The sequence below is a fragment of the Notolepis coatsorum genome (assembly GCF_963971535.1).
Source record: "Notolepis coatsorum genome assembly, chromosome: 9".
Taxonomy (NCBI): Eukaryota; Metazoa; Chordata; class Actinopteri; order Aulopiformes; family Paralepididae; genus Notolepis; species Notolepis coatsorum.
The window spans coordinates 40,306,477-40,323,848 of NC_140173.1; positions in this window are offsets into that span (position 1 = coordinate 40,306,477).

Below are 17,372 nucleotides of genomic sequence, written 5' to 3' on the forward strand. Positions count from 1 at the left end.
TCTCGCTATGCACCCTCCTTTCCAATAGAGAGCACATATCCAATGTGTGTCCACCTCCGCAAAACCAACAAGTCGTTGTACTAGATGAGCTTCTCTCCATCTTTGTTCCAGGTTCCTCTTTCCTTTCAATTGTTGCAATGGTGGTAGCATAGCTACTTTCCTTTGCCCTTGTATATGGTTGATTGCTGGACTTGCTGGACTTCCTCACATCCTTAGGTGCTGCTGCTGATGGTGTGTCCTGTATATTGCCAAACACTGGATCACTTGCAATTTTCACCTGTCGTTCAACGAAGTCAACAATGTCAGGAAATCTAGCTCTATGGCCACGCCTTTCCTGCAGGTCACAGGCCACAGTTCTCCATATGTCCCTGTGCTTGTAAGGTAATTTTCTAATGATGGCTAGCATGTTGGCAGACATGTCCAACTCATACATCATTTCCACTTCTTCCATGGCGTTGCAGCATCCTCTCAAAAAGAGACTGTATGCTTGCAGAGCTCTGACATCTTCTGATTTTATTGGTGGCCATGAAAGAGCCTTTCCCATGTAGGCTGAAGCAATTCTATGTCCATTCCCAAAGTGCTCATGTAGCAAAGCCTTAGCTTTCACATACCCTCGGTCATGAGCCATATGCTGACAGCTTCTGACAAGCTCACGAGGCTGCCCCCTAGTGAACTGTTCAAGGAAGTACAGGCAGTCCATATGGTTGTCAGTCTTCTTGCTGTGCTCGAATGACTTTATGAAGGTGTGAAAATGTAAAGGGTCACCATCGTAAATTTGAATGTCTCTTTTAGGCAAGAATGAAAGAGACTGTTGTTGGACTAGCAAAGCTGTTATTTCATTGTTTCTCTAAAACAGTGATTATGTTGCTGCTGCTGATTGCTTGTTGTGGTGCAGGGTGAACGCTTTGGTGCTGAATCCGTGGCTGTGCTTGAGGGCACTGTAACGTCCTTTGTCCCTTGACCCCTGTGTGTCTTGACACTTCGGGTTGTGGTTGTAGATTCTGATCTGTGGTTGTAGCGGTTTGTGCTTCAGTACTGAGTGTCTGAACATTCCTTTGTCCTCTTCGGAAATAAGAGCTCATGCCCTCAGATACAACAGACATATTAGTTGAAATACGAGATCCTCCAGAGCCTCTTAGCACATTGACTTTAGCCGCTGCTGAAGCTATTTCCATGTCAAGTTCAAGTTGCTCCTTCTTCTTTCTTAGTTCCTCCTTTTTCTTCCTTAGCTGTTCCTCTTGCTCTTCTTCCTCTTTCCTTCTTTGCTCCTTTTTCTTCCTTAGCTGTTCCTCTTGCTCTTCTTCCTCTTTCCTTCTTTGCTCATTTTGCTTCCTTAGCTGTTCCTCTTGCTCTTCTTCCTGCGTTCTTAATTGTACCCTTTTCTTCCTTAGCAGCTCCTCTTCTTCTTCTTCCTCTTGCTCTATTGCGTGCTTATCTTTTAATAGCCTTTGTTTTGCAATTAGAGCGGCCATGTCAGATTCAGCTTTGCGTGCGGAAGACGTGGTTGAGATGTTAGACCTAGGCCCAGCAGAGCTTCGATAGGCTGAACCTCTGCTTCCAGAATTTGACACACTGTCACTTGGTTTGATTTCATCATCATTGGCACTTGTACTGTATTTTTGTCTCCCAGTTTCAGAAAGCCACTGCCTTACATCATCCATGAATCCCTTTTTGCATTTTAATATTGTTTCAAACCATTCGTGTTGTTTTTCATGTTCCTCTTCAGAAATTAAAGAGATTACGGATTTGTGTAACAGAGTGGTATCTTCAACCATTTGGTTCAAATTGTCCAATTCAGACTGCACCTGTGAAGCATTGTCATTATCGTCCATAAGCTGCTTTAATACCTTCATAAGACCTTTCATTTTGCGAACATTTGCGTGACGTTCACTATGAAGTGTCTCCAATTTATAGGCCATGCCTTTGGCAGTGAGTTTAATTTCTCTTTTCTTCCCATCCGTTTTTGATGAGCCATCAAAATGAGTATCAACAGTTGATCCTCCCGATGCCATTTTTCAATGTGCTCAGGTGCAATTATTCAATAATCCACAGTCCTCTTTAATGAACAATCAATCCATCAATTGAGCGCAGGACGACGCAGCCAGTCAACAAACCGATCCCCAATGGACAAGCAAAGTAACTAATTCACACTGTGTTCTTTAACACGAAAGGCTTCACAGTTGAATAAAACAATTTACTTAGCTTCTTATTGCTGGTCTGCGTGTCAGGCTTTCAGAAGTGATGGCGCGCTCCTCCAATGCAGCGATGATCCAAGCGTCTCAGTGATGCCCTCAAGATCAGCGCCCCGAGGCAACCCGAGGAATCCGTGATGTCAATATTGTTGATTTCCTTCTTATCAACGCTTTTGTTTGCTTGCTTAATTATCTTTTGACTATGTTGCGGCAGTAAACTGTCATTGACAGGTAGTGCCGAGGGGCTGAGTAGAGGAGTTCAAACAATTGACGAGCGACATGAAATAACTCCGTTCCACGTCCAGGAAATACTTTTAAGGCATTTATTCTTTCGCTTCATCATGAGACAAACAAAATACGATTTGCACTTTGCGGTATTGCGTTATTGCGGTCAAAAGATAATAGCTCTCCTAACTCTCACCCCCTCTCTCCGTGAGCCGTCAACCTCTGTGAACTGTCAACGTGAAAAGGTGAATGAAATTCCATAAGACGCTCCCATTAGCGCCACACCCCCGTGAGCACGCCCACCACCTAAAGTGACAGTACAACTAATAATACAACAAAACTAGAATACTGAATCATAATAAAGAGACCTCCATTACGGCGCCTACAACCCTCCTGTGTCAATCAGTGTCTGTATATATGCCTGTGAGTTCCTGTCTTCCCTGTCGCGTCATTACACGCTGTTACCCGGTTCCTGTCTTTGTGCTCATTGTTGTTAGCCGTTCACTGAACACTGTTGTAAGTAGCACACTGTCTTGTCGGAGTTTCTATCGCTCATGTTGTTGGAGGATAGTTTACTTTTATAGTGTTTTTGTTTTGCAGGGCAATTAGTTGTTTTTAGTCTTTCCCCTTCTCTTTGTTTGTTGAGCCACTCTGAACAACATTAAAGGAGCCGTGCTCACTTTTTCAAGATTCAACTGTTGTCTTCGTCTCTCCTCTGCTGGTCTGCGCCTGGGTTCCTCTCTGTCCACATTTAAGTATGCCTAATCGTAACAGTGAACGGTGCTCTGCCTGAGTCAGACCATCGTTCACACCAAACCTGAGGAATGCGCTGCACTCGACTGATGCGCCAACTCGCTAAGTACCCACCTGGCTACCTTGCATAACAATAGCTCAGGTCGTCAAGTGTGTTCAAATACGTTCTCGGATACATTCACACAAAACTTGTGAATGAAATGTGTTACAATACAATACTAGAACAATACAGATTGACAAACGTTTCATTATGCACTATACAACTAAGGTTAATAAGTTGTAATTAAGATATCAATTGTATAAGATTTTTTTAGGATAACTAAAGACAGGACTTTACTAAAGGTTGACACTCACAGTAATTTCTTCCAGAACAAGCTTAAAATAGCAAAGGATATGGTTGATCATTTGTCTGTCTATATCGTGTCTGTTTGTCTCTCTCTCTCTCTCTCTCTCTCTCTCTCTCTCTCTCTCTCTCTCTCTCTCTCTCTCTCTCTCTCTCTCTCTCTCACACCTTTGTAAAACACTCATGAGACAAAAAAAAATGCCTTTGAAAACAATATGTAAAGATATATAAGATGGTATAAATATATACATATTGTTCACACTATGGTGAGGCATGAGACATGGTGTTTACACATTCAAGTGGTTAGGGCTGGGCGATATAACAATAACGATAATTATCGCAATATATTTTAATAAGCGATATCGGAAAAAAGAAATTGGGAAAAAAAATATCTGATTTTTTTATTTATTTTTTATCCAGAGACAGTGGACAGACTTGTCTTTCTTGCCTGCAACACCACCCACGAGTTTATACAGGTTTCGGTGCCATGCGTTGTGGACCAGAGCCACGTATATAGCCGTGGCAAGTTGTTATTGTTTTATTCCATATTAATAACCGGATCAACATCCCCATCGGCTCTGCAGAATTACCCTCCTCTGTGGACTCGCCAACATGCAATACCGGCCAGATCCTCTTAGGGGCGCCATCTAGGGTGACCAGGTCAAAATGGTTCAGTCGCAGGACAGCAGCACTGCTCTTGCGGGACAGTGCGGGACACGTGGGGGGGGATTAAATTAGCAAAAATTAGCAAAAATTAGCAAAAATGTTATTGCTAATTAAAATTAAATAAATGTATTTATTATTTAAATGCCTATATATCATATTCGACGCAGACGGTAGGCTATATTATATAGCTCATTTTGTTATTAATCTTATTAAACTCACCTCCGGTTTTGGGGATATTAGCCTCCGGATTCTATATTGCCCCCTCCCTCTGGACAGTGTCCCGGCGATACTCCCCGTGTATTCTGTTATTATAACAAACCGACCCTCTGATTCAGTTCTCAATAATAGTCGGGCCAGACTTGCTGAAGAGGCGCTCCTCTGAACAACTATGTGACGTCCCCCTCTCCTCCATGGGTGATGGTGAAGCGGTGGGGATGGGGATCATCTGAAACGGTGTTCTGCGAAATGCGCATGACCCACAATCGTTCACACTACAATAATATCCTGCCACCTTGCTGACGAACGTCTTGTTGAGTCTTGTTGTTGATATATCTTAAACAATATCTTAAACATATGTTTTTCATTGCACCTTTTGAACTGTATATGCATGTAAATATTTGCATGTAATTGGCTTTGCAGCCGAATGTATTTGTAGATGATAAAATGTCGGTACACCTGTTGGAATTCGGAGTGAACTATAGGGTGACGTCACCCAGCTGTCCAAACATATAGGCGATTCGCGCTACGGCAGCAGTTCTCAGCAGAGTAGTAGAATTTCGCAGAACACCGGCTCGGACAGGTGACAGGCAGCGCGACTCGAGTGAGCTGCTCAGCAGCCTCGGCTGGAGATGCATCCTGCTGCAGGACCACAGCATCGACACTCTCAGGACCGTGACACTTTGCGGACCCACACTCTCCAGTCCAGACCCTCGCTCCCATTGGCTGATTTGGGTCACGTGACCCAAATCAGCCAATGGGAGCGAGGGTCTGGAGAGTGTGGGTCCGCAAAGTGTCGCGGTCCTGAATCTGTCAGTGCTGTGGTCCTGCAGATGGATACTATTGCTCGGCTGCGCAATGCATTGGTTTGTGACGTCGCCCGATTTTTTTTATTTTAAATATAAGAGGGTATTGGAACGAGGCATTAAATTAACAACATTTAAAACATTTTTTAAATAATAATCTTTGAAAGATAAAACATTTTTTTTTTTTTTTTTTTTTTTTTTAATCTTAATCAGAAAAGGAGTGTATATACATTTGGCGTAGAAACTGTACATTGGAGGAGGTTGGATGGGTGGGGTGGGGTTGGGTGAGGGCTGTACATTGGAGGGGGGGGGGGGGGGGTTGGGTAGGGGACACACACACATTTTACACTGTACATTGGAATACTGATAAAGCCTTACTTGGTCATTTACTGTACAACTAGGTTAGGACATTTGTAGGGGCCAGTTTCGAATTGCAGTCTCACGTAGGTGTTTTTTGAGAGTGTTTTTGAAAGTGGGTAGTGATTCACATTCCTTTACAGCTTTAGGTAGGGCGTTCCACATTGATGTGGCATAATTGCGAAACGTGTTTAGTCCCTTGTTTGAGCCGAATCTGGGTTTTACATGATTTGTGGAGCTCCCTCTGGTGTTGTGATCGTGGTATTCACTGACCTTTGGGAAGTATTTTGACATGTACATGGGTACCTTGGTCGCGTAGTGTATCTTGTAGACCAGGCCCATTGCAAGTTGCTGTACTCTGTCGTCTACTCTAAGCCATCCTAGGTTGTCAAAGTGGGCAGGGGTGAGGTGGGTTCTAGGAGTCAGGTCAAGTAGTAGTCTGACTAGCTTGTTTTGAGATGTTTGTAATTTGTTTTTTAGTGCCTTTGAGGTGCTTTGGTACCATGAGGTGCAAGCATAGTCGTAGTACCCTTGAATGAGTGCTCCTGCTAGAGTCTTCAGGGTATTCTTGTTTACCAGAGAGGAGATCCGGTACAAGAATCGCGTTCGTTGGTTGATTTTTTTTATTACATTGGATGCCATTTTGTCACAGGAAAGATTAGCCTCTAGGATGGAACCCAGGTAGGTAATTTCATCTTTCCTTGTGATAATATTGTCACCCACTGTAACCGAGAAGCCGTCGGTCTTGCTGAGTTTGTTATTTGAACCGAAGAGAATGGACTCTGTTTTGCCCATGTGTAATGATAGTTTGTTGTCGGCGAGCCATATGCAGATTTTGCCTAGTTCCGAGCTGAGGGCTTTTTCAACCTGTAACTTGTTCTTGTCAGAGACCAGCAGGGCTGAGTCGTCCGCAAACAGGAACAAGTTGCAGTCACAAGCTGACGACATGTCATTTGCATAAATTAGGAATAGTAGCGGTCCTAGTATGCTTCCTTGTGGAACACCACAGCTCACTGTGAGGGGGGGGGATAGGGTACCGTTTACTTCCACCATCTGTTCCCTCCCCTCCAGGTAGGATTGTATCCAGCTCACTGATAAACTATCAAAACCAATTGCTTTTAAGGTTGCCCTTACACAAGTAAAAAGATAAGCTTCTAAACAAGATTGTTTTTGAAGACAGACAGATACGGAAGGAGTCAAGGAACAGCGCCCCGTTCATTGACGTTTCTGCCGATTCAACCACGATATCAACATGCACGCAGCACAACGCGGAACAACACATCAAAGAAGTTACGGTGAGACGGATTCATGAATGAATGGAATAAAGTTGTGGAAGGAGTGGCCTCGAGCAAATGGATAAAGGCAAATCCTACCAAGAATTCTAAATAAAACCTCCGCCTATTGCTTGACATTGTAGACATGAGTAGCGTGGGGAATCAGGAAATTAACGTTGAAATGGAGGCAGCTGTCAATCAAGATGAAACAGACAATGAACTTGGCAAAAGGCTTTCTAAGCCCACATTTAAAGCTTTGGAAACAAAGATCATGTTGTTGCATAAAGAAAGGAACTTTGGACTGAAACAATTGTGTAAAATGGCTAAAGAGTTGGATCAAATGATGTGCTCAAATGAAAATATTTCCGTCATGCAAATTAAGCACGACACACTGTGGAAGTTGGTTGGTGAAACTACACGGGTACATGAATCACTAAAACCTCTATTGCCCGAAGACGAAATGTCTAAACAAACAGAATGGTTTCAAGGTCACCTGCACAATGTTAATCAAATCATTGACAAAATGGAGAAATGGGTGTGTGCTAACAGGGAGCAGTGCATGCCCACACAAGTTGATGACAATGGTTACGAATTCAATGGTGTGCCCAATGCAACTGAGGTTGTGGTTGACCCAAAGAACAATGCTGTGTCGAGTACAAATGAGGTTCTGAATAACAACGGTTCAAATAACAATGCTGTGTCATATACAAACGAGGGTCTTGATAATGATGGTTCAAATTGCAACTTTGTGTCAAATGGAAACGAGGAGGTGAATAGTATTGGGCCAGATGACAGTGTTTCCAATACGGGTAAATCAAGGGTGTCACGTGGTAGTTCTACACGACATTCAATGTCATCAAACATTTCTGCATCCATCTTGGCACAGGCCGAGGTGGCGGCACTCGTGGTATTGGAAATGGCGTTAAAAGAAAGTCATGAAATGGAAGCTCAGGAGGTACAATTAAAAGCACAAATGGAAGCCCAGCAAGCACAAATGGAAGCCCAGGAGGCACAAATAAGGAAAAAAAGACAATTGCTTCAAATACAAAGTCAAATTGCTGCTCAGACAGCTAAGGTGAATGTTCTCAGGAACAGAGGGTCTGACATTGAAAGCAGAGTTACAGATGGAATGAACTCTTATGCGTCAAAAGAAAAGGCTGCTCTCAACCCCTCTGCTGTACAATTCATTCCATCAATGTCAGACTGTCATGTCAACTATCCACCAACAGGAGGCAGCAAACCTGCAAGACCAACTCAATCACACCAAAAGCCATACAAGCAGCTCAGTACTGTAGCCACCCGGCACAAGGAAATCATTTCTCAAGGAACCAAAACAAAACCAAGTGCTCTCACTGCAAGCATGCCACAACGATCTCAACACCTACCCCATGCTGTATATTCACCGCAGCAACCCATTCAAAGCAGTGAGGATCAAGGCAATATCTTCACGATCATGCAGAAGCAAAATGACATTACAGCATTACTTGTGCAACAGCAAGTTTCCTTATCACTACCCCCCAGGGATATACCAATCTTTGATGGAAACCTTTTTTGAGTACAACACATTCATTAGAGCCTTTGAACATGGCGTGGAAGGAAAGGCTGCTAACAGTGTGGACTGCTTGTACTACCTGGAGCAGTACACTAGAGGGCAACCTAAAGAGCTGGTAAAGAGCTGTCAACATATGCCATCCGACAGGGGGTATCACAAGTAGGGTGACCAGGTGTCCCACTTCTGGTTGTACTGTCCCACCATTTGACCGAATGTCTCGCGTCCCACATATTGAGAGGATGTCCCTCTTTTCGAAGCAAAAAAAAAACATTGGTCTAAAAGCCCCTCCCTACAGTAAACATAGCAACCCGCCTCTTGTCCACACACATTGCTCTGCTCGTGACGCTACCTCATATCGCAGATCTGATTGGTTAGGTAGTAATTTAGCACTCAGCTCGTGAGAGTCGTGACGCTACCTCATATCGCAGATCTGATTGGTTATAGTAATTTAGCGCGCTGTCAAAAAGAAAACACAACAACATTACAAGCGAACTATGAATCAAGATGGAAAGCAGTCAAAAGAAACGGACCTGCAGTTACAACCAAGACTGGCAAACGACACATGCCTGGGTGAGGCCGATGTCAGGCAATCCTCAGGGAGCTTTCTGTGTTTTGTGTCATAGTTCGTTTTCAATTGCTCATGGTGGAGAATACGACTTGAAGCGCCACAGTGGATGTGAGTCTCACATGAAAGTGGCTCACCAAAAAGAAACATCCAGATCTATGGATATGTTTCTTCTTAAACCAAAAAATGATAGCCAGACGGACAAGGTCACTGCAGCAGAGATAACAAGCGTCTATCACACTGTACAACACTCCCATTCATACAGGTCAGCCGACTGTGGTAGCAAGCTAGCTCCTGTCATTTGGCCAGACTCGGATATTGCAAAAAAAATATTGTGTGGTCGTACAAAAGCTACATCCATAGTTATTCTAATAGAGAAACACAATTTATTTTTATTATTATTTTTGTTCCCTAGTGTTCCCTAGTTCTGTGTTAACAGGGAATATCAAACACAAGACATTCCTGTCAAGTGATAAAGTTTGTATATTTAAAACAGATGTTAGGTGGTAACAAGCCGGCTGCCAGTGCCAAGATGAATGTGGAGAGATATAATTCTGTATTTAATTTGTATTTATTTTGATTTAACCTTTATCTATTCTGTGAAGACCAGTTATTCTAATAAAAAAATTTACATTATCTATCTGTCCCACTTTGTCCCACCAAAATCTTACTGTTGTCCTGCTTTTGGACTTTTTGCATCAGGTCACCCTAATCACAAGGCTAGAACGCTTCTGCATGAACGTTTTGGAAATGAGCAGAAAATAGCCACTGCATATATGGAGAGAGCGTTTGGATGGGTACCTGTAAAATCAGAAGATATCAAGGCCTTACAAGCATTTTCGTTATTTCTACGCATCTGCTGTAATGCCATGGAAGACATCAGCTACATGTCTGAGATGAACATGCCATCAAACCTACGGGCAATAATCATGAAGTTACCTTACAAACTCAGAGACAGATGGAGAAACATTGCTTTTGAATACCAGGAGAGACACCATCGTCAAGCAGGTTTCAGTGAAGTTGTCACCTTCATTGAAAGACAAGTGTCTATTGCATCTGACCCACTGTACGGGGACATTCTAGACACTGTTGTCTCAATGTCAAAGTTAAAGATTGGAAACAAAACTTCACAAGGGCGCCTGCAGGAGAGAGGAAGCAGTTTCGCTACATTTGTGGCACCTGTTGAGTTTGACAATCAAGAGGAGAGAGACAAACCAATAAGAGAATCCTGCCTGCTATGTGAAGAGGGCCACAGTTTGGAAACATGTTCTAAAATGGAGAAGAAGCGGCATGGTGAAAAAATAGACTTTCTAAAAAGAAAGGGCGCTTGCTTTGGATGTCTATATGTCGGGCACATAAGTTCACAGTGCCATAGTAGGCTGTTTTGTAAAATATGTAACCTAAGACATCCTACCGTTCTCCATATTCACGAAAGGGAATGGAAAGAACTAAGATCACGACAAGATGACACACGAGATGAAAACAGAATGAGTCAAGTCACCACTCCCAAAACTTGTGGCCACATAGGGGCCGGAGCACAGAATTGTGTCTTGTCTATTGTACCTGTCAAGATCAAGGCAAAGAAAGGCAACACAGTCTTAGAAACGTATGCATTCTTAGATCCCGGCAGTTCATCCACTTTCTGCTCTGAGCAACTCATGAGGAAGCTCAATGTGACAGGAAGGAGCACTAGATTCCTAATGAAAACGATGAACCAAGAAAACTTCGTCAACAGTCAAGTCATCTCGGGACTGGAGGTTGCGGCACTAAACAGTGACACCTACATTGAGTTGCCTGATGTGTACACCCAACACAAGATGCCTGTGACTCGCTATAACATCCCGCGACAGAAGGACTTGTATGCTTGCTTGGCCATATTTAAACACTGTGGAAATTCCTGCTATTGACGCTGACGTGGAGTTGTTAATTGGAACTAACACTCCAGACGCAATGGAGCCATGGGAAGTGATAAACAGCAGGGGTAAAGGACCTTACGCTGTTAAAACCCTGTTGGGATGGGTTGTTAACGGACCGTTGAGAGAAGGCGGTGACAGTGGGATCGGCTGCCCCACGGTCACAGCCAACCGCATTTCCATTGCTCAGATAGAGGAATTGTTGGTTGAACAATACAACCATGACTTCAATGAGAAATCAACAGCAGACAAGCCAGAAATGTCCATAGAAGACCTCAAGTTCATGCAGATTGTCAATACTTCAGCCGAACTAAAGAATGGACATTACTGCCTGCCATTGCCTTTTAGAGAGGACAACGTTGTCATGCCCAACAACCGCCACCTTGCTGAGCAAAGAGTCCTCTGCCTAAAAAAGAAATTAAACAAAAACCCTATCTTCAAAGAAGAATATACTAACTTTCTCAATAACGTCATAAGCAACGGCTATGCAGAGAGAGTGCCAGAGCACCAGTTGGAAGGAAAAGAGGGAAAGGTGTGGTATATCCCTCACCACGGGGTACACCATCCTAAAAAGAAAGACTTGAGAGTGGTTTTCGACTGTACAGCAAGCTACAAGGGAGTGTCACTCAACACCAAGCTACTTCAGGGACCCGACTTGACAAATTCCCAGCTTGGAGTTCTCACAAGGTTTCGCCTGAACTCTATAGCAGTTATGGCTGATGTAAAGGCTATGTACCATCAAGTCCATGTGGCAAAACGGGACGTGGACTTCCTTCGCTTCCTCTGGTGGCCAGGAGGTGATCTAACACAGCCACTCACTGAGTACAGAATGACTGTCCATCTGTTTGGTGCAGTATCATCACCCAGCTGTGCTAGCTTTGCCCTTAGGAAAACGTCTGAAGACAACAAAGCAGACTTCCCAGTCCACATAACAGATACCATCCAGCACAACTTCTATGTGGATGACTGCCTGAAATCTGTGTCCTCAGAGGCAGAAGCCATATCTTTGGTTACAGACCTTACAACCGTATGCCAGTTGGGAGGTTTCCAATTGTTGAAGTGGATGAGCAACAGCAGATCTGTGTTGGAAACCATTGATGTAGAAAAAAGAGCCAAGAACGTAAAGGAACTGGACTTCGACAGGGACAGCCTTCCCGTCGAGAGAACCCTAGGACTGCAATGGTGTGCAGAAACGGACACTTTTAGGTTCAAAATGTCAGTTCAGGACAGACCATTCACAAGGCGAGGTCTTTTGTCTGTTGTCAGCTCAGTCTACGACCCTATTGGGTTTCTAGCACCCTTCACCTTACCTGCCAAGATGCTGCTGCAAACTCTATGTAAAATGGACTACAGTTGGGATGAGCGTATTCCTCAAAAGTATCAGTTGCAATGGGTGGGGTGGCTAGAGGACTTGAAAAGACTCAGCACCTTTAGTGTGCCAAGATGCTTTCAACCCAAAGATTTTGGACAGCTCACAGGTGCCAGACTACACCACTTCTCTGACGCCAGACCACGTGAGCGGATCGGCGCGGCCGAGAAATCCGCTCTTCGCTCTTTAAAGCTTGGTCCGCTCCGCTAATCACTCATGTTGACCCCGCCCCCAAGTCGCTCTCCGCTCGCTCCCCGCTCACCTTGAATCGAGCGCTCCCCGCTCCCCGCGCCAGATCGCTCGGCAGTTTTTTTTCTTCTTTTTTTGGAGCATGGTGTAAATGAGCTCAAACTACAACAGTCTACACCCCCTGGGCCCCTTAACAATTGTTTGTATTGAGCCGCATTGTAATTGTAGCCATTCTGCAATGTTAAATAACGTTGTTTATCCATTCACTATCTCTATTAAGCGATGATAGGCTAGCCGAGCCACAATGCTATGGTCGCTGCCATTAACGTTAGCATGTAAGCTAACGTCAACAACAATGGCGTCGATATACTTTTTCTAACTGGAGTGAGTGTGGGCGTCTCTACAGTGACAAAGCCTGAACGAACAGCCTATCACAGGTTCACCCTTCTCATTGGTTGAAAATGGCCTTCATGTTTGTACATCGCCATCTGTTGCTTTGGCATTGTACTGCATGTATATATTACATCAGTGTTAAACCACTGTGAGCGGCCTGGAGTGGATTGGAGCGGAGGAGAACTCTCGCTCCGGACGTCGCGCCGACTCATTTTAAAACCCACTCCTCGCTCACGTCAAAACCGGCCGCTCCGCGCCCCGCGCCGCTCACGCTCCGATCCGCTCACATGCACTGTCTGACGCCAGCGAGAATGGCTACGGTACAGTTTCATACTTGAGGCTGCAAAACAATAGTGAGAAGGTCCATCTGTCTTTTGTTCTAGGAAAAGCACGGGTTGCTCCTCTAAAGAGTGTGACAATTCCAAGGATGGAACTGACAGCTGCTGTACTGGCAGCAAGAGAGTTGACAAGCTCCTGATATCAGAGTTACAACTGGAGCTGGAAAACTCGACCTTCTGGACAGACAGCACAACGGTGTTAAAATACATCAGGAATGAAACAAAGCGCTTTCACACCTTTGTTGCTAATCGGATTGCTGCTATCAGAGAAGCTACAGATATCTCACAATGGAGGTACGTTGACACAAAGCGGAACCCAGCAGACGAGGCCTCCCGCGGGGTGAAAGTTGAACACATTCTCACCTGCAGTAGATGGATCCACGGTCCGGAGTTCCTTTCCAAAAGTGAGGAAGAATGGCCTCCTAACATTATGGATTCAAGTTCCATCAACGGCGATGACCCAGAGGTCAGAGGAGAGGCCTCAGTTAATGCTGTCATCATCAACGACGCACCAGAAGCAACAAATCAGCTGATAACTTACTTCTCCTCATGGAACAGACTTAAGACCTCAGTTGCGTGGTTTCTCCAGCTAAGGAAGACGCTGCAGGTGCTGCGTCAAAGGAGAAAAGAACTACAAGCTGCTCTGTCCAGCACCGAGTTTGACATAACTCACAAGAACAAAGTGGAAGAGGACATGAAGAGTTTCAGAGCCACAATGGGTGGTCACACCCTATGTCCGGAAGACATAGACACTGCGGAAAGAGCCATCATTCAACACTGTCAAATGGACAAGTTTAGTGATGAAATCACTGCTTTAAAGGAAGGAACATCTGGAGTAAAGAAAGGCAGCCACATTTGCAAACTTGATCCAGTACTGGATCACGCACTTTTGAGAGTGGGAGGAAGACTTAGCAAAGGAGCAATGCCCGATGATATAAAACATCCAGTCATTCTTGCTAAAGGTCAACACATCACCACTCTCATCTTACGCCACGTGCATGAACAGCTGGGACACTGTGGAAGGAACCACCTGCTTTCGGGACTTCGCAGACGGTACTGGATCACCAAAGCAAATGCGGCTGCCAGAAAAGTACTCAACTCCTGCGTTGTCTGTCGACGAAACAGAGGAAAGCTGGGTGAGCAAAAGATGGCAGACTTACCAAAGGAAAGGTTGCAAGCTGACCTTCCACCGTTCACAAATGTCGGCATAGATTATTTTGGACCATTTGAGGTGAAGAGAGGCCGTAGCCTCATCAAACGATATGGAGTTATTTTTACATGCATGGCCAGCCGGGCAGTCCATTTGGAAATGGCCTACTCATTGGACACCAGTTCTTGCATTAACGCCATACGCAGATTCACCTCTAGAAGAGGCCAAGTGTCACACATTAAGTCCGACAACGGCACCAACTTTGTTGGGGCAGAACGTGAGCTGAGAGAAGCTTTAACTCACCTAAACCAGGAGAAAATATCAAACTCACTACTTCATCTTGGAGTAAAGTGGAGTTTCAACACTCCAGCTGCATCTCATCATGGAGGAGTGTGGGAAAGGGTCATTCACATGGTCAGGAAGGTGCTGACTTCTGTTCTTCATCAACAACATCTAGACGACGAAGGATTGCAAACATTCCTGTGTGAAGTAGAGGCCATATTGAACGACCGTCCCATTACAAACGCCTCAGAGGATCCAAATGACCTTGAACCTTTGACCCCGAATCACATTCTCCTGTTAAAGGGCAAACCTTCCCTACCACCAGGGCTCTTCAGCAAAATTTACTCTTTTTCTAAACGTCGATGGAGGCAAGTTCAATTCCTCTCCAACCTCTTTTGGCACAGGTGGATTCGAGAATATGTACCACTGTTGCAGGAGAGACAACGGTGGACAAAGGACAAGAGGAACTTTGCCACAGGGGACATCATCATGATTGCGGACTCTAATGCCCCTCGTGGATCCTGGCTGTTGGGCAAGGTACTGCAGACCTTTCCTGACAGACATGGACTTGTGCGATCCGTGAAAGTTCAAACCAAGTATAACACTCTGGAGCGACCGATCACCAAGATCTGTCTTCTTTTGGAAGCTGATTAGATTAATATCCATTTTTCCTTTGGACATAGGAGCAATTTCCATGGTATCGGACTCTAACGCACCTCATGGAACCTGTCAGACATGGACTTGTGCAGTTTGAATGTTTGGATCCAGTACAATGTCCTGGAGCAAACCATCATAAGGATCTACTTTCTATTGGACGCAGAGTAGACCGAAGCCAATTTTCTACTACTGGGGTTACCAACCCTACTGGATTACATGAACTTTATGAACTACGTGAATTTTGAACTATCGCTAATATCTGTCTTCTTTTGGAAGCTAATTACATTATTATCTGTTTTCCTTCGGACTACATGAACTTTGGACATTACGAATTAAATATCAACGCGGATTACGCACTTGGCTACAACCACTTGCATGCATTGAATTGTTACATGTTTATATAGTATCAATTGGGGGCCGGGGTGTTGTAGCCAATTGAATGATTTTCTGCTGTTATGTTATTGTATGAAGGCACCGTGTCACCATGAAAGTGTTGACCAATTAGCAGGCAGTGGGCACAGGAGGCGGGGCTCATGTGCGCTTAGGTGCAGTCTATATGTATGTGTTCACAGGTGTGCAGCGGCAGGGAATTTGGGTAATTATCACAGGGAAGCCACACTATCTTTTTACCATGCTCGTTTGTTTGTTTTCAGTTATATTGAGTCACTTTTTGAGTTTATTTTGTATGCTTATATTTGTCCACACCGCAAGTAGTAATAAAAACTCTCAACAGTAACCAAGGAGAAGACATCATTTTATTATCAACAAGCATCACGCGTAGGAAAGAGCTTCACCCAGTATTCCCTCACTGGCAACATTTCTTGTTAGGTTGCCCTTACAGTGGGCGATTTGATTTTTATTTTTTTTTACCTCCAACGGAGCCTGATATTACCCTGATCCCAAAGCAACACTATGCACCGTGGATCACGTTTCGAATCGCAGATTTCACCATGGAATAAGGGCATTTATCATCAACCAATGGACATATCGATCTACCAGATGCCGGTCGATAACGGGGAAATGCTGGGGGGCATCCCACGGGCTGACGGTAAGACCTTATTCACCTAAATTACAGCCGGATTAGACATTGTTGTGAGACGCAAGCATTCAGCTACTTCCACGGACACTCTATTGGTAATCAATAATACTAAACGACGTTCCGCGCCGCCCCCCTTTCATCCATAGATGCTATGGGATAGTCCAGTTCATAAGCAGTTTGTGTTATTTCATTCGAATATATACAACAGAAATGCCGTTGAATATAACGTTAGTAGCCTTTAGCTCTATAAGTAGCTTTCCAGAAAATATATGAGACGAAATCTGCGATAAAGCTTATATTCACAGCGCTATAAAATGACAACCTATTGATGGATATTTTTTTTCTTTAAGCCATTTTGAAGGGACTCTTTATGAACTCAAGTGACAATGAGAATGGACAGATAGCAATACTATAAAGTATAGATATAGCTCTACAAAGACACATCGGTTTGTCAACAAACCTTGGTCCTCTAGCACCATATTAGACGGCGCCGAACGGTTGTCAAAGTGTTAAAGTAATGGCTTTGCTTGTCCAAATGACAATACTGACCAAATTGAGATTTATTTTTCTCTTGTCCATTAATTTTGTTTGCTTTCTAATGTAAAATACAGTTTGAAACCGTCTGTACACAGTAGGCTATGTGTGCTAGCAGAGCTAGTCTCCAGTCACGAGTCACGGTGCACATGTGCGGTGGTTTGTCCACCAAAAAAGCGCCAAAAGGTAGAAAAGAAACTAGCAGAGCCAGAACTGTTCAACTCCCCTGGAGCCACAGCCAGCAGAGAAGCCTGTTTACTTTAGCTTTCAAACCAGCTGCAGCCTGAGAACTGGGGTGTGAGGGGATGTAACACTAAAGATGGAGGCAACGACAAAGAATTGCTGCAAAATAAACAAATCTGTTGTTTAAAAAAAATATATATATTTATATATATATATATATATTTTTAATACTTATAACAATATCGATAATTTTGGATATCGTGTGATATGATATTGTTATCGATATCGTTATCGCCATATCATTTTTGGCCATATCGCCCAGCCCTACAAGTGGTTATAGTTTTTTGGGTTATCAATTAATAAAAATGTGTACATG